Here is a 23,796-nt window from a genome sequence, read left to right as displayed (position 1 = left end):
TTTTTATGTATGATGCTAAATAATGTTCTAATTTAGTTTTTTATATATAGCTGTCCAGATTTCCTAGCACCATTATTAAACAGATTGTCTTTCCCCATTGTATAGTCTTGCCTCCTTTGTCATGGATGAATTGACCATAGATGCATGGGTTCATTTCGGGCTTTCTATCCAGTTGCATTGGTCTACATTTCTATTTTTGTGCCAGTACATACTGTTTTGATGACTATAGCTTTGTAGTACAGTATGAAGTCAAAGAGCCTAATTTCTCTGGCTCTGTTCTTTTTAATGATTGCTTTGGCTATTCAGGGTTTTTTGTGTCTCTATACAAATTTTAAGATTATTTTGTTCTAGTTTTATGAAAAATACCATTGATAATTTGATAGGGGTGGTATCCAATCTGTAGACTGCCTTGGTCAGGGTAGTCAATCTAAGAATATGGTATATATTTCCATCTGTTTGTGTTGTCTTTGATTTCTTTCATCAGCATCTTAGAGGTCTCCTTAGGCAGGTTTATTCCTAAGTATTTCATTCTTTCTGATGCAATGTAAATGGGATTGTTTCTTGAATTTCTCTTTCTGATCTTTAATTCATTGTCAGTGTATAGAGATGCAACAGATTTCTGAATATTAATTTTGTAGCCTGCAACTTTACTAAATTCACTGATGAGCTCTATGGTTTTCTAGTAGTGTCTTTAGGATTTTCTATGTATAGTATCATGTTATCTGCAAACAGTGACAGTTTGACTTCTTTTCCAATTTGATTTACTTTTATTTCTTTTTCTTCTCTGATTGCTGTGGCTAGGATTTCCGAAACAATGTTGCATAAAAATGGTGAGAGTGAATATTCTTGTCTTGTTCCTGGTCTTAGATAAAATAGTTTCAGCTTTAGGTTTGTTGTACATGGCCTTTATTATGTTGAAATATGTTCCCTTTTTGCCCACTTTCTGCAAAGTTTTTACCATAAATGAATGTTGCATTTTGTTGAAAGACTTTTTCTGCATATTTTGAGATACTCATATGGTTTTTAACTCTTCAGTTTGTTAATATGTGTATCACACTAATTGATTTGCAGATATTGAAAAACTTGTATAACTGGGCTAAATCCCACTTGATCATGGTATATGATAATGTGTTGTTAGATTTGGATTGGTAGTATTTTGTTGAGGTCTTCTGTATCTTTGTTCATCAGTGATCCTCGCGTGCAATTTTTTGTAGTATCTTGGCCTGGTGTTCAAATCAAGGTAAGGGTGGCCTCATAGAATGAATATGGTAGTTTTTGTTCCTCTGCATTTTAGGGGGAACAGTTTTAAAAGGATAAGTATTAAGTCTTCTCTGATTTTTGTATGTCAATTTTTATCCTGCAACTTTACTGACATTGTTTATTAGGTCAATTTTTAAACAAAAACTTTTGTTTGAGTCTTTAGTGTTTTCTACATATATGTCCATATAATCTGCAAAACAGTATAATTTTACTTCTTTCTTCCAATCTGAATGCCTCATTTCTTTTATTTCTCTAATTGCTCTGGCTTGGACTTCCACAACTGTGTTGAATAGAAGTGGTAAGAATGGGCATCTTTGTCTTGTACCACTTCTTAGAAGAAAAACTTTCTGTTTCCCCCCACTGATTGTTACCTATAGGCTTTTAATATAAAGTCTTTAAGGTCCGTTCCATCTACACCTATTTTTTGAGAGTTTTTATCATGATTAGATGTTTAATTCTGTCAAATGCTTTTTCTATATCTACTGAGAAGATTGTGTAGCCTTTATGCTTCATTCTATTGATGAGATGAATCACATTGATTGATTTGTTTATGTTGAACCATCCTGTGACCTGGGGATAAGTCCCACTTGGTCATAGTCTATTATCCTTTAAATGTGCTGTGGAAATTTGATTTACTAATATTTCACTGAAGATATTTGATTCTCTGCTTATTAGAGATATTGGTCTATTGTTTTATTTTATTATGGTGTCTTTATTTTACTTTGGAATCAAGATGATTTTGGCCTCATCAAATGAATTCAGACATTTGGCCATTTCTGCTTTCCAGAAGAATTGGTATTAATTCTTTATGTATGTTTGATAGAATGTACCAATGAAGCCATCTTGCCCTGGTATTTTCTTTGTGGGGAAGTTTATGATTACTACTTCAATTACTTATTTTATTAGGTCTCTTTATGCTTCTATATGTTTTGAAACTTTTCTAGAAATGTGTCTACTTTTTGCTATCAATTTGTAGGCATTTAATCATTAATAATAATCCTTTGGATCCTTTTTATTTCTGAAGCTTTTATTATAATGTCTTCTTTTTCATTTCTGATTTCATTTATGTCATCTTCCTTTTTTCTCAGTAGTCCATCAAAGGTTTTTCCGATTTTGTTCATCTTTATTTAAAAAAAAAATCTTAGTTTTGTTGATTTTTTTCCTGTCATTTTTCTATATTTGATATATTTCCCCTCTAATATTTTAGCCAACTTAGAAAGGTTTTTTTTTTCTTTTTCTCTGTTGTTGTTTTTTATTTTTGTTTTGTTTTAGTTCCTTGAGGTGTAAAATTAGATTTTTTGAGATCTTTCTTATTTTCTTCTTATGTAGACATTTATAACTACTAATAGAAATCTATTGGTGGTTAATTTTTAACTTTATTATAAGATTGATAACTGGTCATATAGTCACAAAGTTAGACTTTAATTAGCTTACTACTCATTCAGTTCAGTTCAGTTCCGTTCAGTTCAGTTGCTCAGTCGTGCCCGACTCTTTGCGACCCCATGAATCACAGCACGCCAGGCCTCCCTGTCCATCACCAACTCCGAGAGTCCACTCAGACTCATGTCCATCGAGTCAGTGATGCCATCCAGCCATCTCATCCTCTGTCATCCCCTTCTCCTCCTGCCCCCAATCCCTCCCAGCATGAGAGTCTTTTCCAATGAGTCAACTCTTCGCATGAGGTGGCCAAAGTACGGGAGTTTCAGCTTTAGCATCATTCCCTCCTAAGAAATCCCAGGGCTGATCTCCTTCAGAATGGACTGGTTGGATCTCCTTGCAGTCCAAGGGACTCTCAAGAGTCTTCTCCAACACCACAGTTCAAAAGCATCAATTCTTTGGCGCTCAGCTTTCCTCACAGTCCAACTCTCACATGCATACAGGACCACAGGAAAAACCATAGCCTTGACTAGACGGACCTTTGTTAGCAAAGTAATGTCTATGCTTTTAAATATGCTATCTAGGTTGGTCATCACTTTTCTTCCAAGGAGTAAGCGTCTTTTAATTTCATGGCTGCAGTCACCATCTGGTCAGCTGATAAACACTTTGAAGATTGGTTCTAGACATCACTCCACCAGGGAAAAATTGACCCCAGTCCTCAAACACCCAGTCTTTGAATTGACCTTTGATATTTGGACAGTATTTTATTAACAGTATATATTTCAGACAGAAGGAGCAGAGAAAAAATCGCAACTAAGAAGATAGAGCAAGGTACAAAAATACAGAGTCATGGAGAAGGTAGGCCTTAGACTGGGTCTTGAGAAACTGTCTACGATAATTATAGGGCCAACTGGGCACTCCTGGAAGATGATGAAACAAATATCTCCAAAGGTGAAAATAAATATAATTTATTCAGAGGAAGGTGCAGGGTCAGACTTGCCGAGAGGCAGGCTACACTCTTAAAAATAGAGATTCAATCAGATAAATTAGTTTGGGAAGGAAGAAGGCTGGCATAAATTTTGGAGGCTTTAGAAACTAAGCAGAGTTGTTCACAAGTGACAAGGAAAAAATAAATAATTTAAGGTTGAGGGGAAAAGTACTAATTCTGCTCATGAGCAGAGCAATGTCTGATTTTTTTTTCCTAAACTGTCACTTTGAACTTGAACCAAGTGGTTTCACATCTGCAGTTTCCTTATCTGAAAAATAGGGACAATAGTACCTACATTTCAATATTGTTAGAAGGATGAAGTGAAATAATAAATGTAGAATGTTCCAATAATAATGACAATTAGAAAACAAAAGGATTTAAATTCTTATCTCAGGTTAAAAAAAATATTTTATTCTGTGTAGAAAAGAAGTTTCTTCCACTGAACAGTTGAGAATTCAAGTGCATGGTGCAGTTTTGAGGCCCACTCCCAAGACTGGAGTCACCAAGTTTCTTTTGCAAAAGTGTTTATCATTCTCAAACTTTAGCTCATACCTTCCAAGTGAGAAGTGAAGGAGCCTATATGACCAACCAGAATCTAAATAAATTATGTTAGAGCTGACAAAAGGACAGACATTGGAGAAGATAAGGACAACAAAATGATTAAATGTATGAAAAAAAAAACAAACGAGATCTAAAACCCTGAAAACATCTAAATCTTTCTAGGAACTGTGATTCCTGAGTGAGGGCAAAAAGGATTCAGCTTGACTCAAAATCGTGATGTTTTTTATAAATCAAGGTAGAGCTTTAATCCTGGGTGAAGGGCAATGCCTGGAAAAAGGAACAATGCAGGTTACTGACAATATTCTATTTTCTGTTCATTGCATGAGTTATAAAGGATATGTTGAATGTAGGAAAATTCACTGAGCTGTGTTCTCACAATATATCCACTTCTGTGCATGTATGAAATACTTCGATAAGTATTTTTAAAACCTTCTTATACTGTAGTTCAGTTCAGTCACTCAGTTGTGTCTGACTCTTTGTGACCCCATGGACTGCAGCACACCAGGCCTCCCTGTCCATCACCAACTCCCGAAGCTTCCTCAAATTCATGTCCATTGAGTCGGTGATGCCATCCAACCATCTCATCCTCTGTCTTCCCTTCTCCTCCTGCCTTCAATCTTTCCCAGCATTAGGGTCTTTTCCAATGAGTCAGTTCTACGCATAAGTTAGCAAAAGTATTGGAGCTTCAGCATCAGTCCTTCCAGTGAATATTCAGGACTGATTTCCTGACTGGTTTTTTGATTGGTTTGATCTCCTTGCTGTCCAAGGGACTCTCAAGAGTCTTCTCCAACACCGCAGTTCAGAAGCATCAATTCTTCAGCACTCTGTTTTCCTTATGGTCCAACTCTCACATCTGAAAAAACACTACACATCACTACTGAAAAAACCATAGCTTTGACTAGATGGACCTTTGTTGGCAAAATAATGTCTCTGCTTTTTAATATGCTGTCTAGGTTGGTCATAGCTTTTCTTCCAAGGTCAATTCAGTCACTTAGTTTTGTCCAACTCTTCATGACTCCATGGACTGCAGCATGCCAGGCTTCCGCATCCATCACCAACTCCCGGGGCTTACTCAAACTCATGTCCATCAAGTCAGTGATGCCTTCCAACCATCTCATCCTCTGTCATTCCCTTCTCCTCCTGCCTTCAATCTTTCCCAGCATCAGGGTCATTTCCAATGAGTCAGTTCTTCGTATCAGGTGGCCAGAATATTGGAGCTTCAGCTTCAACATCAGGCCTTCCAATGAATATTCAGGACTGATTTCCTTTAGGATTGACTGGTTGCATCTCCTTGGAGTCCAAGGGATTCTCAAGAGTCTTCTCCAACACCACAGTTCAAAGGAATCAATTCTTTGTCATTCAGCTTTCTTTGGAATCCAACTCTCACCTCCATTACATGACTACTGGAAAAACCATAGCTTTGACTTAAGGCAAAGTAATATCTCTGCTTTTTAATATGCTGTCTAGGTTGGTAATAGCTTTTCTTCCAAGGAGCAAGCGTCTTTTAATTTCATGGCTGCAGTCACCATCTGCAATGATTTTGGAGCCCAAGAATATAAAGTCTGTCACAGTTTATGTTGTATCCCCATCTATTTACCATGAAGTAGTGGGACCAGGTGCCATGATCTTAGTTTTTTGAATGTTGAGTTTTAAGCCAGTTTTTTTACTCTCCTCTTTCACTTTCATTAAGAGGCTCCTCAGTTCCTCTTTGATTTCTTCCATAAGGCTGGTGTCATCTGTGTATATGAGATTATTGATATTTCTCCCAAAAAACTTGATTCCAGCTTGTGCTTCATTCAGCCCAGCATTTCGCATGATGTACTCTGCCTAGAAGTTAAATAAGCAGGGTGACAATATGCAGCCTTGACGTACTCCTTTCCTGATTTGGAACCAATCCATTCTTCCATGTCTGGTTCTAACTGTTGCTTCTTGACCTGCTTACAGATTTCTCAGAAGGCAGGTAATGTGTCTGGTATTCTCATCTCTGTGAGAATTTTCCACAGTTTGTTGTGACCCACAGTCAAAATCTTTGGCGTAGTCAATAAAGCAGAATTAGATGTTTTTCTGGAACTCTTGCTTTTTCTGTGATCCATTGCATGTTGGTAGTTTGATCTCTGGTTCCTCTGCCTTTTCTAAGTCTGGCTTGAACATCTGGAAATTCTCGGTGTATGTACTGTTGAAGCCTTGTTTGGAGAATTTTGAGAATTACTTTGCTACCGTGTGAAATGAGTGCAATTGTGTGGCAGTTTGAACATTTTTGGCATTGCCTTTCTTTGGGGTTGGAATGAAAACTGATCTTTTCTAGTCCTGTGGCCACTGCTGAATTTTCAAATTTGCTGGGATATTGAGTGCAACACTAACAGCAGCATCTTTTGGGATTTGTTATAGCTCAGCTGGAATTTCATCACCTCCACTAGCTTTGTTCTTAGTGATGCTTCCTAAGACCCACTTGACTTCACACTACAGGATGTCTGGTTCTAGGTGAGTGATCACACCATCGTGGTTATCTGGGTCATTAAGATCTTTTTTGTATAGTTCTTCTGTGTATTCTTGCCACCTTTTCTTAATATCTTCTGCTTCTGTTAGGTTCATACTGTTTCTGTCCTTTATAGTACCCATCTTTGTATGAAATTTTTACACTGTAATCACAGGTAAAACGGTCTACTGGTCGATCATGTGCATAGATTTTACTGTGCCTTTGCTGTAGAAACAAAGATCAGGTTTTTCTGGAATAAAAAAAGAATTCACCTTGAATCCATTAGAGAATAGTAGGAAAATTAAGGACATCATGTAATATTGGGCTTCCCTGGTAGCTCAGATGATGTTGGTAAAGAATCTGTCTGCAATGTGGGAGATCTGGGTTCAGTCCCTGGGTTGTGAATATCCTCTGGAGGAGGCCATGGCAACCCACTCCAGTATTCTTACCTGGAGAATCCCCATGGACAGAGGAGGCTGGCGGGCTATAGTCCATGGGGTTACAGAAAGCTGGACACTACTGAGTGACTAAGCACATGTAATGTTGGATAATTGGATCTTTAATGAAATTATAGCTACTTATTATTTGCAAAGAAAGGAAAATAACAATTTATTGGCTCTCATTAAAACTGCAGAGTCAAAAGACCCTGGAGCTCACCTCTTCCCACAAATACATAAAAAACACATTTACCTGTGAAACAATTCTGAGCTGAAATTGAAATCTGGATATGAAAGAAAGATCTCCACGTAACTGGGTAGGATGAAAGGGAAAAAAAAAGGACAACACCTGTGCCTCAGGGAGGGAGCTGTGAAAGAGGAACGGTTACCACACCCTGGGAAACCCCCTCATTTGCTGGGAAATTAGCCAGGACAGAAAGGGAGCTTCAGAAGCTCAGGAGGGAGAGTTCTATAATAGGTCTGTGGCAGGCAGAATGGAAAGAGACTGCACAGATGATTTGTCCAACTGCCCTCAACTCCTCAGTCTAAGACACACACCCACTGGTGCAGGCACATGCTGGGTACTGAAACTCAGGCTCTAAAGGACAAGACCAGGGAAAGGACTCAGATTGGCAGCTGCGTGGAAACAGCCTAAAGAGGCCTGAGTGTGGTACAGCATAGAAGTAAAGCACCATTGTTAAACGGCATTCAAAGAAGTGGCAGGGCCTGCCATAGCAGCCTGTGTTGTCTCAGCCCCGCAGCACTGCCTCTGAAAGTTCTGGAGGTATAGTTGCTGACGCATAGGCAGGGTTGAAATCAGAGCGAAGCCCCATGGCTGTGAAATCCATAGATTTACACCACTGCAGCCAGCTTTGTAAACTCAGCACCTGCAGAACAACCAAGAGGACATTGGGTGCCCCCACAGCTGGGATGAGTCTGGCTTTGTGGGCTTTGTAGGCATATGCCCATGCAGGCTACACTGGGCCAGGGTCTAGGCTGCCTCCATAGCCCCATGGTAGGTCCCGGAGTGCAACTACAGTGGTTCTGGCACCTAAAATTGGTGGATCTGCACTGGTGGCTTTGTGAAAACACCACCTGAGATCACCAGGGCTGATTTCCAGCATACCGATCGATGGCTGAAGCAGGGCCAAGGGCAGTGCCAACAGCAGTGTATTTTGTGAACCCCATAGTGGGTGCCAGGCAATATAACAGAGCACATGCCCCTGTAGACCGCTCCAGTGGAGGAATGCTCGGTGGTTCCTCTCCCAGTGGGAGTGCTCCAATCCCATCCACTCACACTGCAGCTCAAAAATGGATCTGGGGGTTTCCATTCCAACAACTAGGGAGCAGACCTTGCCCCTACAGGTTTATGACAACCACAGAAAAAAGGAAAGCCCCATTCAACATCCATGTAGGCTCTGGTAACTGAACACCAGTCACATCTCCTATCAAGGGGATAATGGCCAGCATACACTGAGAAAAGAGGCAGCATACCTCCATACTAAAAATAATCCTCACACCAAACATATTAAACCCATGCAGGCTATACAGAGATGATCTCACATAAAGATATCTCACCAAGAACACAGTAGTTGCTTCTCCTAAACTCACAGAGTAAGAAAACTAAAAGTAAAATGAGAAGCACAGGACCCACTCCCAATCTTTTAATTTTCAAGAGAAGTCCCCTAAAAGAACAATCAATGAAACAGATCACTTTTGGTCTATTAGGTAACAAATTCAAAAAGTAGATGATGAAAATATTAAAGGATTTAAGAAAGGTTATTGATAAAAATACAGATTAAAAAAAATAGAAACTAAAGGGAGGAGCAAGAAAAATGAGAACACATTTGCCAAGGTGAAAGCCGAGCTAAAGGCAATGAATAACAGATTGAATAATGCAGAAAAGTAAATGATCTCAAAGACAGAATAATAGAAATCCCCTAATCAGAACAGCAGACAGAAAGTCAAATTAAAAACAAACAACAACAAACAAAGAAAGGAGCAATCTGAGAGACATATGGGATAGTATAAAGTGTGCCAATCAATGCATAATAGGGATTCCAGAAGAAGAAGAAAGAGAAAAGGGGATTTAAAATGTATATGAAGTAATTAAGACTGAAAACTTCCCAAACCTAAAAACGAAAGAGGTATCCAAGTACAGGAACCACAGATGGTTGCAAACAAGGTGAATCCAAACAAACCTCCACCAAGATGTATTATAATTAAAATGGCAAAAGCTAAAGATAAAGAGAGGACTCTAAAGACAGCAAGAGAAAAACCAAGAGTTAATTGTAAGGGAACCAAAGACATGTTGCAGTCCAGAAGAAAGTGATGAAATAGTCAAAGTTGTAAAAGGGGGAAAACCTAGCATGCTCTACCCAAGAAGATTATCATTTAGAATAGAAGGAAAAATAAACTCTCAGAAAAGCAAAAGATAAAAGAATGTAGAAATACTAAATCAATCCTAAAGGAAATATGGAGAAGTCTTTAAATATAAAAGATGTAAGAATCTAAAGAAAAAAGAAAATCACAATTGGAAAGTAAATCACTTAAATACCCAGCATACAGTTAAAAAAATTTTTTGTGAGGGCAATAATAAGCACAATGAATGGATAAACATGAAGTGTAAAAGGAGACAGCAAAATCGTAAAATGAGGGAAGGAGGGTAAGAAAATGTACAGTTAATTTTAAGAATATGTTTGAACCTCCAAGAGTTTCAGTCTAAAGCAAGTATATATATTTGAAAAACAAGCTAACCACAAATCAAAATATGCAATAGACTTACAAAAGCCAAAACAGGGAAACACAAGCATAACATGAATGAAAATTGTCAAACCACAAAAAGAAAAACAAGCAAAAAAAAGAAAGTGAAAGGATCAAGTAAGAAATACAAATATCAACTGGAAAACAAGGTTTGAAAAGTGAAAAGTGGTGAAAATGTTAGTTGCTCAGTCGTATCTAACTCTTTGTGACCCCAGAGACTGTAGCCTGCCAGGCTCCTCTGTCCATGTAATTCTCCAGGTAAGAATACTGGAGTCGATATATCAGACAAACTAGAGTTAAAAACAAAGACTATAAAGAGAGATAAAGGACATTATATACTGATGAAAGGATCAATATCCTTGTCAATATTATGCACCCAGTATAGAGCACCTAGCTTCCCAGGTGGCAGAGTAATAAAGAACCCTCCTGCCAATGCAGGAGCTGCAGGAGATGTAGGTTCAATCCCTGGGTCAGAAAGAGTCCCTGGAGGAGGACATGGCAATCCACTCCAGTATTCTTGCCTGGTGAATCCCAAGAACAGAGGAACCTGGTGGGCTGCAGTCCATAGGGTCACAAAGAGTCAGACATGACTGAAGTGACTTAACACACATTGGAGCACCTAAATATATAAAATAAATACTAATAGACATAAAAGAAGAAATTGACAGGAATACAATAATAGTGTGAGACTTAAACACCCTGCTCACAGATCTTCTAGTGAGAAAATCAACAAGGCAACAGAGATCCTAAATGATACAATAAAAGTTAGACTTAATTGATACATTCAATATTATACCCTCCCCCAAAAAACAGAATACACATTCTTTTCAAGTATACGTGGTTCAGTCTCTGGGGCTGACCACATACTAGGGAACAAAATAAGCCGCAGCAAATTTGAGAGTATAGACATTATGTCAAGTGGATTTTCTGACCATCGTGGCAGACAACCAGAAGTCATTCACAGAAAATGAAATGGGAAAAAAGCAACTACATGGAAACCAAAAAACATACTACTAAATACGAATATATCAATGACGATTTAATTCTCAATTTAAAAGTATCTTGAGACAAATGGCAATGACATCACAACCATACAAACTCTATGAGATGCAGCAAAATCAATTCTTAGAGGGAAGATCATAGCAATACAAGCCTTCTTTAAGAAACAAGTAAAATCTTGATTAAACAACTTAATTCACCACCTAAAAGATTTAGAAAATAGAGCACAAACAAAACCCAAAGTCACCAGAAGAAAGGAAATAATAAGGATCAGAGATAAAATAAAAACAGAGATTAAAACATAATAGGGGAAAAAAATCAATAAAACCAAGAGTTGCTTCTTTGAAAGGGTAAACAAAACTGACAAACCTCTGGCCAGGCTCACCAAGAGAAGAGAAAGGACCCAAATAAACAATGTAAGAAGTGAGAAAAAAGAAACAACAACTGTTAACACAGAAGTGCAAAAAACCATCAGAGAATACTATGAATGATTTTATGCTAACAAGTTCAAAAACCTAGAAAAAATGGACACGTTTCTAAAAACATACAGCTCACCAAAATTGAATCAAGAATGAAAGTGAGAGTGTTAGCTCCTCAGTCATGTCTGACTCTTTGCAACCCCATGGACTCTAGCCTGCCAGGCTCCTCTGTCCACAGAATTCTCCAGGCAAGCATAGTGGAGTAGGTTGCCATTTCCTACTCCAGGGGATCTTCCCAACCCAGGGGTTGAACCTGGGTCTCCCACATTGTGGACAGATTCTTTACCATCTAAGCCATCGGAGAAGAATAAATAGATAATTCAAACAGACCAATCAGACCAACAGAAATGAAATAGAACCTGTTTAAACAAACAAAAACCTCCCTACAAGCAAAAGTCCAGGACCTGATGGCTTCACAGGCAATTCTACCAAACATACAAAGAAGAACATACACTCATACTGCCAAAACTCTTCCAAAAGGCTAAAGAGGAGGGAACACTGCCAAAGACATTCTATGAAGGTTCCATCAACCTGATACCGAAACCAAAGACACTACCCAAAAAGAACATTACAGATCAGTATCTTTGATGAATATAGATGCAAAAATTCTCAACAAAATATTAGCAAATGTAAAAGAGCAACACATCAAAAAAGATTATACACACAACCAATTTGGATTCATAAGGATGGTTCAACAAAGGCAAGTCAGTCAATGCAAAACACATCAGCAAAAGATAAACCCACATGATCATGTCAGTAGATGCAAAAAAGGTATTTGATAAAGTTCAACATTCATTCATGATAAAAAACTCTTACCAAGGTGGGATTAGAGGAAGCATATCTCAGTGTAATAAAAGCTATTTATGACAAAGTCACAGTTAATATAATACTCAAAGGTGAAAAGCAGAAAGTCTTCCTACTAACATCTGGAACAAGACAAAGATGTCCATTCTCACTGTTTCTTCTGCTATACAGCAGAAATTAACACAGCATTATAAATCAACTGTACTTCAATAAAGTGTTTTTAAAAAGAACAATTTATTAAATGGTATGTATTATGGGTCCATCTTTATTCACCTAACACTGTGTTTTCGCTGAGGACCTGTGGAATCATAGACTCTCAGTTTGAAGAATCTTAATGTCCTTCTAATTATGCATTCCTCATGACATGTAAATTTCTTCTACAGCAATCCTATTCTAATTCTCTTTGAATGCCTCCAGTGATGACTCATTACTACCCTGTTCCAAGGCTGCTACAGTCTATTTTCTTGTAAGCCGTATTTGAAATAATAAGCACTGATCTTTGAATAAAAAGCTAGAGTTCTTATTTTGATGATGTCACTTATTCTGCCTCCGTGAGTTTTGGCAAAACACTTCCCTCTGAACCTGCTGGACCATCTGTAAAATGAGAATAATAATTTCAGTTCATAGGGAAGTTTTAAAAAATTAAATCAGATTCAGGTAGAAGTTCTGAAATGTCTGATATCTACCAGATTTTCAGTAAATAAGGAATCTTACCTATTCTGATCAGTCTCCTCTGGACACATGTCAATGGAAAGTGTTAACCACAGGAGCCTGAGTGCTTCTCGAAACAAAATTCAGTATGTTTTCCCCCTAATTCCCAAAGTAAACATTTAGATAAGTAAGAAGCTTTTAATTTTAATTAAGTTCAATTTTTTTTTCTTTTATGGAACAAGTGTTTAGTGTTATATCTAAAAAGTCATTGTCATCTAGTGTCATCGAAGCATTTTACTTTGTTGTCTTCTAGGAGTTTTATAGTTGTGCGTTTTACATTTGGATTTGTAATTTATTTTCAGTTAACTTTTGTGAAAAGTGTAGGATCGGTGACCAGGTTCATTTTTATATGTGGATAATCCAGTTGCTTACACATGCCTTCTGCAAAAGACTATCCTTTTTCCATTGAAGAGCATTTGCTCCTTGGTCAAGGAACAGTAGACTATTGATGCGACTCTTTTTCTGGAGTTTCTATTATTTTCTCAAGATCCATCTGTATATTCTTTCACCAATACCACATGTTCTGATTATGCAACTTTATAGTTAGTCTTGAAGACAAGGGGGTGTCCATGCTCCAAATTCGTTCTCCTTTTATAATGTATTTGCTACTCCAGGTCTTTGACCTTTCTATATAAACTTTAGAATCAGTTTGTGGATTTTGTTTTACAGATTTACAGAAAATTTGAGTGGCGAATACAGTTCCATATACTCATTCACTACCCCTCATTTTCTCATATGATTAACAACTTGCATGTTATAATTGATGAGTCAGTATTGATATATTATTACTAACTACATACTTTACATTAGTCTTGATACTTTCTGTTGTACATTCCAAGGGCCTTTTATCTTTCCATAGTTTTTAGAATCAATTTTCAATGTCAATAACATTTAAATAACCCACTGGAATTTTGTTTTCAGTTCAGTTCGTTTTGTCACTCGGTCGTGTCTGACTCAGCAACCCCATGGATCGCAGCACCCCAGGCTTCCCTGTCCATCACCATCTCTCAGAGCTTGCTCAAACTCATGTCCATCAAGTCGGTGATGCCATCCAACCATCTCATCCTCTGTTATTCCCTACTCCTCCTGCCTTCAATCTTTCCCAGCATCAGGGTCTTTTCCAACGAGTCAGTTCTTCTCATCAGGTGGCCAAAGTATTAGTTTCAGCTTCAGCATCAGTCCCTCCAGTGAATATTCAGGACAGATTTCCTTTAAAATGGACTGGGTGGATCTCCTTGCAGTCCAAGGGACTCTCAAGAGTCTTCTCCAACACCACAGTTCAAAAGCATCAATTTTGTTTAGGAATTCATTAAATTATATACACATTTTTCTCATTTATGTATAGATTTGGGAAGAACTGACACCTTGATAATTCTTCCTATCTATGTCCATAGAATATCTCTCCATTCTTTTGTATTTCCTTTGGTTTCTTTCATCACGGTTTTGCAGTTTTCCTCTTGTTGTTAACATACAACTAAGTATATCATCATTCTTTTGTTTTTGTTTCTGTTTTGGTGCTCATGCAAATGATATTGTGTTTTTAATTTCAAACTTCAGTTGTTCACTACAGGTAATTAGGTAAGAAATTAACTTTTCTATATTTATCCTTTTTTACTTCATACTATTATAATACAATTCAAGAATGTTAGATGTATATCTAAGCTGGACATTTTTATAATGTTACGCTTTCCAGTTCACAACATGAGATATTTCCATTTATTTGTGTCTTCTTTAATTTTGTTCAACAATACAGTATGTCCCCTACATATTAAAGAATTCCATTTTGAGAGCACATTCATAAGCCTAATTTTGTTCATAAGTCCAATTAAGTTAGCCTAGGTACCCAACTAACACAATCAGCTATATAGTACTATATTATAATAATAATTTATAATAATTTTCACGCAAATAACACATTAGAAAACACAAAAATAAAGAAAACCTTTTTAATCTTATAGTACCTTGAAAAGTACAGTAGTATGTTAGAACAGCTGGCTTGCAGGGGATGGCATCAGGTGAACTGACAAGTAACAACAGTTATTGACTAGAGGAGGAGCAAGTGGAGGTGGGAAATGGTAGAGCTGAAGGATCATCAGCAATAGGAGACAGAGGGCAAACTGCAGTTTCACTCATGCCCAACGCTGGAACCCACGTTCACATCTTTGAAAGTTTGCGACTTGAAGCTTTGTATGTAGGGAGTTTTCTGTAGTTTATAGTTTTCAATGTATAAGTCGTCTGTCTTCTTGGTTAAGTTTTTTCCTAAGTATTTTGTTGTTTTGATGCTGAGCTAAAACTGTCTCTGCCAATGACATATAGAAAGCCCAATCATATTCATTTACTGCCTTCTATTTATTGCTATTGATTTTTATTTCTTTTCTGTTTTTCATCCTTTTACCCTCTTCTCTGATTTTAATTGAGTATTTCGGATAGTTACATTTTCTCTTCTGTCTTAGCATGTCCATTCTTTATCTTTTTTAAAACATAAGTGATTGCCCTACAGTTCATAGTATACATTTCCAACTGATTCAAACATACATTCAAATATCATTAAATTGCTTGGTTGGTACTCCAAGTACCTTGTAACAGCATTTTCCTAATTCTTTTCTTCTGTCCTTTCCAACATTGCATCATTCATATCACTTATCTGTAAGCTATAATAAATAAATCATTACTATTTTTATTTAGAACAAACTTTTAGACCAATTAAGAATTAGATTTAATAACCCTAATTTATTTTTTCTCTAATGTCCTTTCTTTCCTTAGATCTGTGTTTCTGACCTATATATTTTCCTACTTTCTGAAGAACTTTAACTTTTCTTGTAAGGCAGGTCTATTAGCAACAAATTCCCTCAAATTTGGTTTGAAAAATTTTAGTATTCCTTAACTGCTAGATGGAACCAAGAACGGCACATGCATAATTTTGTCGTTGAAGCCATCTATGTGAAGTGGCTAATGTGATGCCAGGTATATTAAGAGACAAGAAACGTCAGGTGCTGTTGTTTTTCTGATTGTTCCTGAGGCTCAGTTCCAATCATTCGGTGAGAAGGTGAATGAAAAACAAACTTAAGCGTCTGTGGTGCTCTCAGACAGGCAATAAAACTATAAACTTTAGAGCACCCTTGGCCTCAAAGAATGAGGTTCTCTAGCAAAAACAAAACCAAAACCAAAAAACCACGCTTCTAGCCTGGCCTTTTCTAAGACCCAAGAAAGTTCTCCCAGGAGTCCCAAGCTAGACATCTAGTGAGCGGCAGTCAGGCTGGGGGGATAGAGGGAAGGAGCAGAGCCTGTAGGGGCCGGTTTAGGGAGATGTGGGGAGCAAGAGGCGGACCCTAAGGAAGGACAGGTCTGGAGGCTGACCCTGGGGGCCAGGCGCGGCAGGGGAGGGGCACAGTGGAACAGGGGGCCAGGAAGGGGGCGGCAACGGGGAGGGACAGGGAAGGCTGGCAGTGTTGAGAACAAAGTGGAAGAAACCCTCTGGAACGCTGGTGTTTTGGACTGCAAAAGAGGGGCCAGACTTCGCAGCCAAGCTGGAGGTACTGGGCTCCCTGGCGGAGCCCGCACCGCAGCATTCTGGACCGCGCTCCGTCCCGGGTGCTCCTGATGGGGGCTGCAGCCTTTCTCTTCGTTGCTAATCTCCTCAAAAGGCGGCATCGAAAGATCACAGTTTATTGTGATCCACACAGTCAAAGGCTTTGGCATAGTCAATAAAGAAGAAATAGATGATTTTCTGGAACTCTCTTGCTTTTTTGGTGATCCAGCAGATGTTGACAATTTGATCTCTGGTTCCTCTGCCTTTTCTAAAACCAGCCTGAACATCTGGAAGTTCATAGATATGTATTGTTGAAGCCTGGCTTGGATAATTCTGAGCATTACTTTACCAGTGTGTGAGATGAGTGCAATTGTGTGGTAGTTTGAGCATTCTTTAGCATTGCCTTCCTTAGGGATTAGAATGAAACTGACCTTTTCCAGTCCTGTGGCCACTGCTGAGTTTTCCAAATTTTGGGAAAAAATTGCTGGCATATTGAGTGCAGCACTTTCACAGCATCATCTTTCAGGATTTGAAATAGCTCAACTGAAATTCCATCACCTCCACTAGTTTTGTTCATAGTGATGCTTCCTAAGGCCCAGTTGACTTCCCATTCCAGGATGTCTGGCTCTGGATGAGTGATCACACCATCGTGATATCTGGGTTGTGAAAGTCTTTTTTGTATAGTTCTTTTGTGTATTCTTGCCCCCTCTTGTTAATATTTTCTGCTTCTGTTAGGTCCATACCATTTCTGGTCAAGTATGAATAAATAGAAGAGATGGAAAGAGAAGATGGTTTCTTTGTCTTCAAAAGTGGAAAACTGTCATCCCCAATGGCTCCCTGGTAAAGAACCCACTTGTCAATGCAGGAGATGCGGCTTTTAGATGCGGCTTTGATCCTTGGGTTGGGAAGATCCCCTGGAAAAGAAAATGGCAACCCACTCCAGTATTCTTGCCTGGGAAATCCCATGGACAAAGGAGCCTGGAGGGCTGCAGTCTATGAGGTTGCAAAGGAGTCAGACACAACTTAGCGACTAAACAATAACAACAACTTGTCTCCATGACTGTTTTGTTTTCTCCATCAGCTCTACAATTTCTTTCCAAGAATAATGAATTTCCTTTCAAGATCCCACCAACCTCTCTTTAGTAAATGGGAGAAACTGAACATGTTTATTGCCAGTGTGATTGAAAACCACAAGAAAGACTGGAATCCTGCAGAAGCAAGAGACTTCATTGATGCTTCCCTCCAGGAAATGGAAAAGATGGGAAATCAGAGTTTTCTCCTGAGTTTTGTTCTTAAAAAGAAATAAGGAGATTCTGGCTCCTTAATGCTGCTGTACCAAATCACCAAAAATCAGGAATCTTAAAAAAGCACACATTTATTATCTTATAATTCCAGAGGTCAGAAGGCTGAAGCCAGTTTCTCTGGACTGAAGTCAAGGTGGGAGCAGGGCTGCTACTTCTGGAGGCGCTTGGGCAGAATCCATTGATGGACTTTTCCAGCCTGTAGAGGCTGCCTGTATTCCTTGACTCAGGGCCCCTTCCTCCATCTTCAAAGCCATCCAAATAGCATCTTCTCTGCCCCCATCCTCACATCTTCCCTTTATGCCTTTCTTGTACCCCTCTTATGAGACTCTTGTGATTATATTGGGCCCACAAGGATAATTCAGGATCATCTTGCCATATCAAGACCTTTAAGTTAATTGTATCTACAAAGTTCTGCCTGGCATTTAACATTCATGAGTTCCAGAGATTAAGACATGGACATCTTTGTAGGTCATTATTCAGCCTACCACAGGGGAGGAAAAATATAGGCAATATTTCATAGAGTGTAGGAATAACATAATTCAGAATTGTTGATACAAGTAAAAATAAAGATAGAGATTTAATGATATTTGACTTGAAGTCTTTGGAAAGCCCAAATGCTGCCTTTTTGAGGTCTGTTCTCTATTCTCTACCCATATCTGAAGGAGAGACACACAAAAGGAGAACTAAGTGTCATTTCATGGTTCATTGGATCAATGCTCAGTCTCCTACCCCTTCCCCCAGCTCCCCAGTGCAGAACACAAGTGAAGCTAGTCAGATGCCAGAGTTTAAGCGTGAGGAAGTTTTGCTTTCCTCCCTCATCCCCATGTCATGCACTTTTCCAGCATTATAGGCCAGAAGCAGGGGAAAAAAGTGACATTGTATGTCTGTCCTTTAACATAGTAACCCCTCTGGTTAAGACACATCACTGTATAGTGGAATCGCCTTTGCCATAGATTATTCCTTCCTTCTCCTCCAGTTGGCAGAATGGTACAACTCCTCTTTTATTTGCAACTCCTCTTTTATTTCCCCTTGTTGGCATACCATTAATAGAAGAATTGCTATCTCCTCAGAGGAGTATACTTCACATGCTATAAGTGTGCAGGTGTGGGACCACACACAGGGAGGAATGTTGACACACTGAAGCTTCTGGAGGAAGATGGGTAAGATGCTGGAACGCCATGGGGAATGGCTGTCGAAATCAGACATGTTTAAATTAACCTAAAAAGATGAGCACAATGAAGGACAGAAATGGATATGGACCTAACAGAAGCAGAATATAGTAAGACGAAGTGGCAAGAATGCACAGAAGAACTATACAAAAAAGATCTTAATGACCCAGATAACCACAATGATGTGATCACTCACCTAGAGTCATAAATCTTGGAGTGTGAAGTGAAGTGGGCCTTAAGAAGCATCACTATGAACAAAGCTAGAGGAGCTGATGGAATTCCAGTAGAGCTATTTCAAATCCTTAAAAATGATGCTGTTAAAGTGCTGCACTCAATATGCCAGCAAATTTGGAAAACTCAGCAGTGGCCACAGGACTGGAAAAGGTCAGTTTTCATTCCAATATCTAAGAAAGGCAACGCCAAAGAATGTTCAAACTACTACACAATTGCACTCATCTCACACGCTAGCAAAGTAATGCTCAAAATCCTCCAAGCCAGGCTTCAACAGTACCTGAACTGTGAAATTCCAGATGTTCAAGCTGGATTTAGAAAAGGCAGAGGAACCAGAGATCAAATGGCTAACATCTGTTGGATAATTGAAAAAACAAAAGAGTTCCAGGAATAACATCTACTTCTGCCTTATTGACTATGCCAAAGCTTTTGACTGTGTGGATCACAACAAATTGTGGAAAATTCTTAAAGAGATGGGCAGACCTGCCTTCTGAGAAATCTGTATGCAGGTCAGGAAGCAACAGTTCGAACTGGACATGGAACAACAGACTGGTTCCAAATAGGAAAAGGAGTACGTCAAGGCTGTATATTGTCACCCTACTTATTTAACTTATATGCAGGGTACATCATGCTAAATGCTGGACTGGATGAAGCACAAGCTGGAATCAAGATTGCTGGGAGAAATATCAATACCTCAGATATGCAGATGACACCACCCTTATGGCAGAAAGCAAAGAAGTAAAGAGCCTCTTGATGAAAGTGAAAGACAAGAGTGAAAAAGTTGGCTTAAAGCTCAACATTCAGAAAGCTAAGATCATGGCATGCAGTCCCATCACTTCATGACAAATAGATAGGGAAACAATGGAAGACTTTATTTTCTTGTGCTCCAAGATCACTGTACATGGTGGCTACAGCCATGTAATTAAAAGACACTTGCTCCTTGGAAGAAAAACTATGACTAACCTAGACGGCATGTTAAAAACCAGAGACATTACTTTGCCAACAGAGTGCTGTCTAGTCAAAGCTATGGTTTTTCCAGCAGTTCCTACAACAAACCTAAAAAGGGAACGGTTAATGGAAAGATATGAGAACTGTTGTACTTTAGAGATGCTGAGTTTATTCTCTCTGGTGTTATTGCAAACATTTATTGAGTATTTGCTATGTGCCGTTTGTATCACACATAATTCACAATGCCACTTTAAGGGGTGAGTATTGTTATTCCTGCTTCCCAGGTGGCTAGGTGGTAAAGAATCAACCTGCCAATGCAGGGGATGCAAGAGATTCTGGTTTTATCCCTGAGTTAGGAAGATCCTCTGGCGTAGGAAATGGCAACCCAACGTATTCTTGCCTGGAAAATCCATGGACAGAATAGCCTGGCAGGCTACAGTCCATGGGCTTATAAAGAGTCAGACACAACTGAGCACATGCACGCACGTGTGTGCACGCATGCACACACACAAACATTGTTATTTCTGTTTTATGAAAGAGGAAAGTTAAACACACGGAGGTTGAGAGGTTTGTTACTCAGTCAAGTCATACAGAAAGTGAACAGTGTGTCTCATATTGGAGCTCAAGGCTGTTTTCCAGTGTAGTAATAGATTCTCCCTAATTATGGAAGTAAAAAAATTAATAGTCTTGATTTTCATCCACCAAAGCTAACAAAGGCTTCCAGCACTTGGAGGAGGAAGCATACCAAAGACACTGCAGTAATAAGCCTCTGCCTCCTGAGAACACCAAAGGGAAAATCATTTCTCATGGTGGGGGGGGGCCTTTCCTTCTACGATTTCTTAAGGATGAAGCCCCCTATGTTGTGGTGACTTAGAACCCACTAGATAAACCAATAATCACTGTGCTTTCTAGCATAAGGGCCATGCTGATTCAAGTTTCCATGAAGAAAACCTCATCTTCAACACCCTAGACCTCTTCTTTGCTGGATCAGAGACAACTTCGACCACCCTGCACTGGGAGGCTGCTCTGCATGGCCCTGAACCCCCAAATCCAAGGTGAGCTCATTAGTGAGTGGGCCGGAGCTGGGTCAGAATGAGGCCTCCTGGAACAAACTGCCCCACGAAGGGGTCAGATGAGAGTGTGGTTGGATGGAGAGATGGGTAGGCCAGTCTTGGGCCAGGCAGACTTGAGAATAGGCATCTTGTTCAGTTTTTCTCTCAGAATTGGGATGAATCAATGTAACACAAATGTCGCAGAGTCACTGCCCTCAGAAGACTCTCAGTCCAGTGAGGAAAACAGTGAAACCCACTGACACTGTGGTGAGTTCCAGGAAAGAGCTCCATTCCACTCGCGTAGGAAATCTATCACAGCTTTCCCTCCATTTTTTTTTCATTTATTTTTAATTGGAGGATAATTGATTTACAGTGTTGTATTGGTTTCTCCCGTACAGCAGAGGGAATCAGACTTAACACTACATATCTCCCCTTCCTATTGAGCCTCTCTCCCACACACTTTCCCCGCTCCCACCCACTCTAAGTCTTCATAGAGTGCCCAGCTGGACTTCCTGTGTTATATGGCAGCTTCCCACTAGCTTTCTCTTTTACGCCGTGGCAGTGTATGTATGTGAGTACTATTTTCTCGATCAGGCCTACCGTCTCTTTCCCACACTGTCAGCAAATCCGTTCTCTATGTCTGTATCTCCATTCTTTCTCTGCATATAGGTTCATCAGGACTGTTTTTCTAGATTCCAGATACAGGCGTTGATATATGATACTTGTTTTTCTCTTTCTGACTTAATTCACTCTGTTTGACAGACTCTAGGTCCAACTACATCACTACAACTGACTCAGTCACCCTGCTCTTTTTAAGTGCTATCTTCCATTGCCCTGTGGACAGTGTTCACACTCCTTAGTCTGATATATTACGCCCTTTGCTGTGCCTCTTTCTGTCTGTCCAGCCTTGACTCTCCCCGCCTTGCATGGGGGCCTCACTAATTTGTCCATCATTTTCTTTTACACTGTCCTGATTTGTGCCTGTGGACCATCACACCTGTTCTTCCCTGGAAGAATAATACAAAAATGTACTTCCCTAATTTCTCCCCATGGTAAACCCCTAGCTATTCTTGAAGAACCTATTCAACACAATCTCCTCTAAGTGTCTCCCCACATGTCTAGGAAAATACTAGCATTTTCTTACTTAAGAGATGAACTAAAGCACTTTCATTTGCTTATCACATATTATTTATGGAGAAGGGAATGGGAAACCACTTCATTATTCTTGCTTGGAGAACCCCATGACAGTATGAAAAGGCAAAAAGATAAGACACCTGAAGATGAGGTGCCTCCCTCCCTAGGTGGGTAGGTGTGCAGTAAGCTCCTAGAGAAGAGCAAAGAAATAGCTCCAGACTCTTGAGAGTCCCCTGGACAGCAAGGAAATCAAACCAATAAATCATAAAGGAAATCAACCCTGAATTTTCAGTGGAAGTGCTGGCGCTGAAGCTCCGATACTTTGGCTACCTGATGTGGAAAGCAAACTCCTTGGAAACAACACTGATGCTGGGAAAGACTGAGGGCAGGAGGAGAAGGGAATGACAGAGGATGAGATGGTTGGATGGTATCACTGACTCAATGGACATAAGTTTGAGCAAACTCTGGGAGACAGTGAAATACAGGGAAGCCTGGCATGCTGCAGTCCGTGGGGTCACAAAGAGTCAACAGAACCACAACAACATTATTTATATATCTTCCCCACAGACTGTAGCCTTTGGAGGACAATGACTGTTACAATCATGGTTCTTTCTCTAGGTTCCAGAACAGTTTTAGCCCATGAAGTTCTTCTAGGATGCAGTCTCTCAAACTGTGGGTAACAGTTTATTATCAACACATAATATCTATTTAGTGAATCAAGGTCAACTTCTTTTTCTAAAATAAAAATAGATTAGAAAAGAGAAAATTTCTTCCTGTGGTACTGAGGATAAGCTTTTTGTCAAGATATTTTGTTTCTTCCCTATAAATAACCATTTATGTATTAAATATAAATGTAAGCTTTATATGGGGCATCTCTGGTAGCTCAGCTGGTAAAGAATCCGCCTGCAATGCAGGAGACCCCAGTTCAATTCCTGGGTCAAGAAGTTCCCTTGGATAAGGGATAGGCCAACCATTCCAGTGTTCTTGGGCTTCCCTGGTGACTCAGTAAAGAATCTACCTGCAGTGTGGGAGACTGGTGTTCAATATCTGGATTGGGAAGATACCCTGTAGGAGGGAGTGGCAACCCACTCCAGTGTTCTTGTCTGAAGACTGACCCTTGGACAGAGGAGCCTGGTGGGCTACAGTCTATGGGGTCGCAAAGAGTCGGACATGACTGAGCAACTAAGCACAGCACAGCACATGCTTTATATGTGTGTATATTTCTGTCTGTGTGTCCCGAGTCATGATGTACATTTAGTTTTTACCTGTGAATAGCTGTTTTTTAATTTAAGAACACGTAGTTAGTATATCGGAGAAGGCAATGGCAACCCACTCCAGTACTCTTGCCTGGAAAATCTCATGGATGGAGGAGCCTGGTGGGCTGCAGTCCATGGGGTCACCAAGAGTTGGGCACAACTGAGCAACTTCACTTTCACTTTTCCCTTTCATGCACTGGAGAAGGAAATGGCAACCCACTCCAGTGTTCTTGCCTGGAGAATCCCAGGGACGGGGGAGCCTGGTGGGCTGCTGTCTATGGGGTCGCACAGAGTCGGACATGACTAAAGCGACTTAGC

At 39.5% G+C, this 23,796-nt stretch overlaps 1 protein-coding gene across 1 annotated transcript in view; it reads left to right on the top strand.

Annotated features, from left to right (window-relative positions):
• The window catches only part of LOC138442076 (cytochrome P450 2J2-like), a 67,074-nt gene extending 45,983 nt beyond the window's left edge, over nucleotides 1-21,091 (top strand). Inside the window, exons 9-10 of the transcript XR_011257538.1 lie at nucleotides 6,575-6,667; nucleotides 20,949-21,091. The gene's annotated coding sequence lies outside the window, so the exon portion shown is untranslated. The remainder of the gene's footprint in view (nucleotides 1-6,574; nucleotides 6,668-20,948) is intronic.
• The last annotated feature ends 2,705 nt before the right edge of the window (nucleotides 21,092-23,796 follow it).

Source organism: Ovis canadensis, chromosome 1 (assembly GCF_042477335.2).
Source record: "Ovis canadensis isolate MfBH-ARS-UI-01 breed Bighorn chromosome 1, ARS-UI_OviCan_v2, whole genome shotgun sequence".
In the NCBI taxonomy this organism is placed as follows: domain Eukaryota; kingdom Metazoa; phylum Chordata; class Mammalia; order Artiodactyla; family Bovidae; genus Ovis; species Ovis canadensis.
Note: the sequence above shows the minus strand (reverse complement) of the source record. Positions and strands in the feature narration are given on the sequence as shown.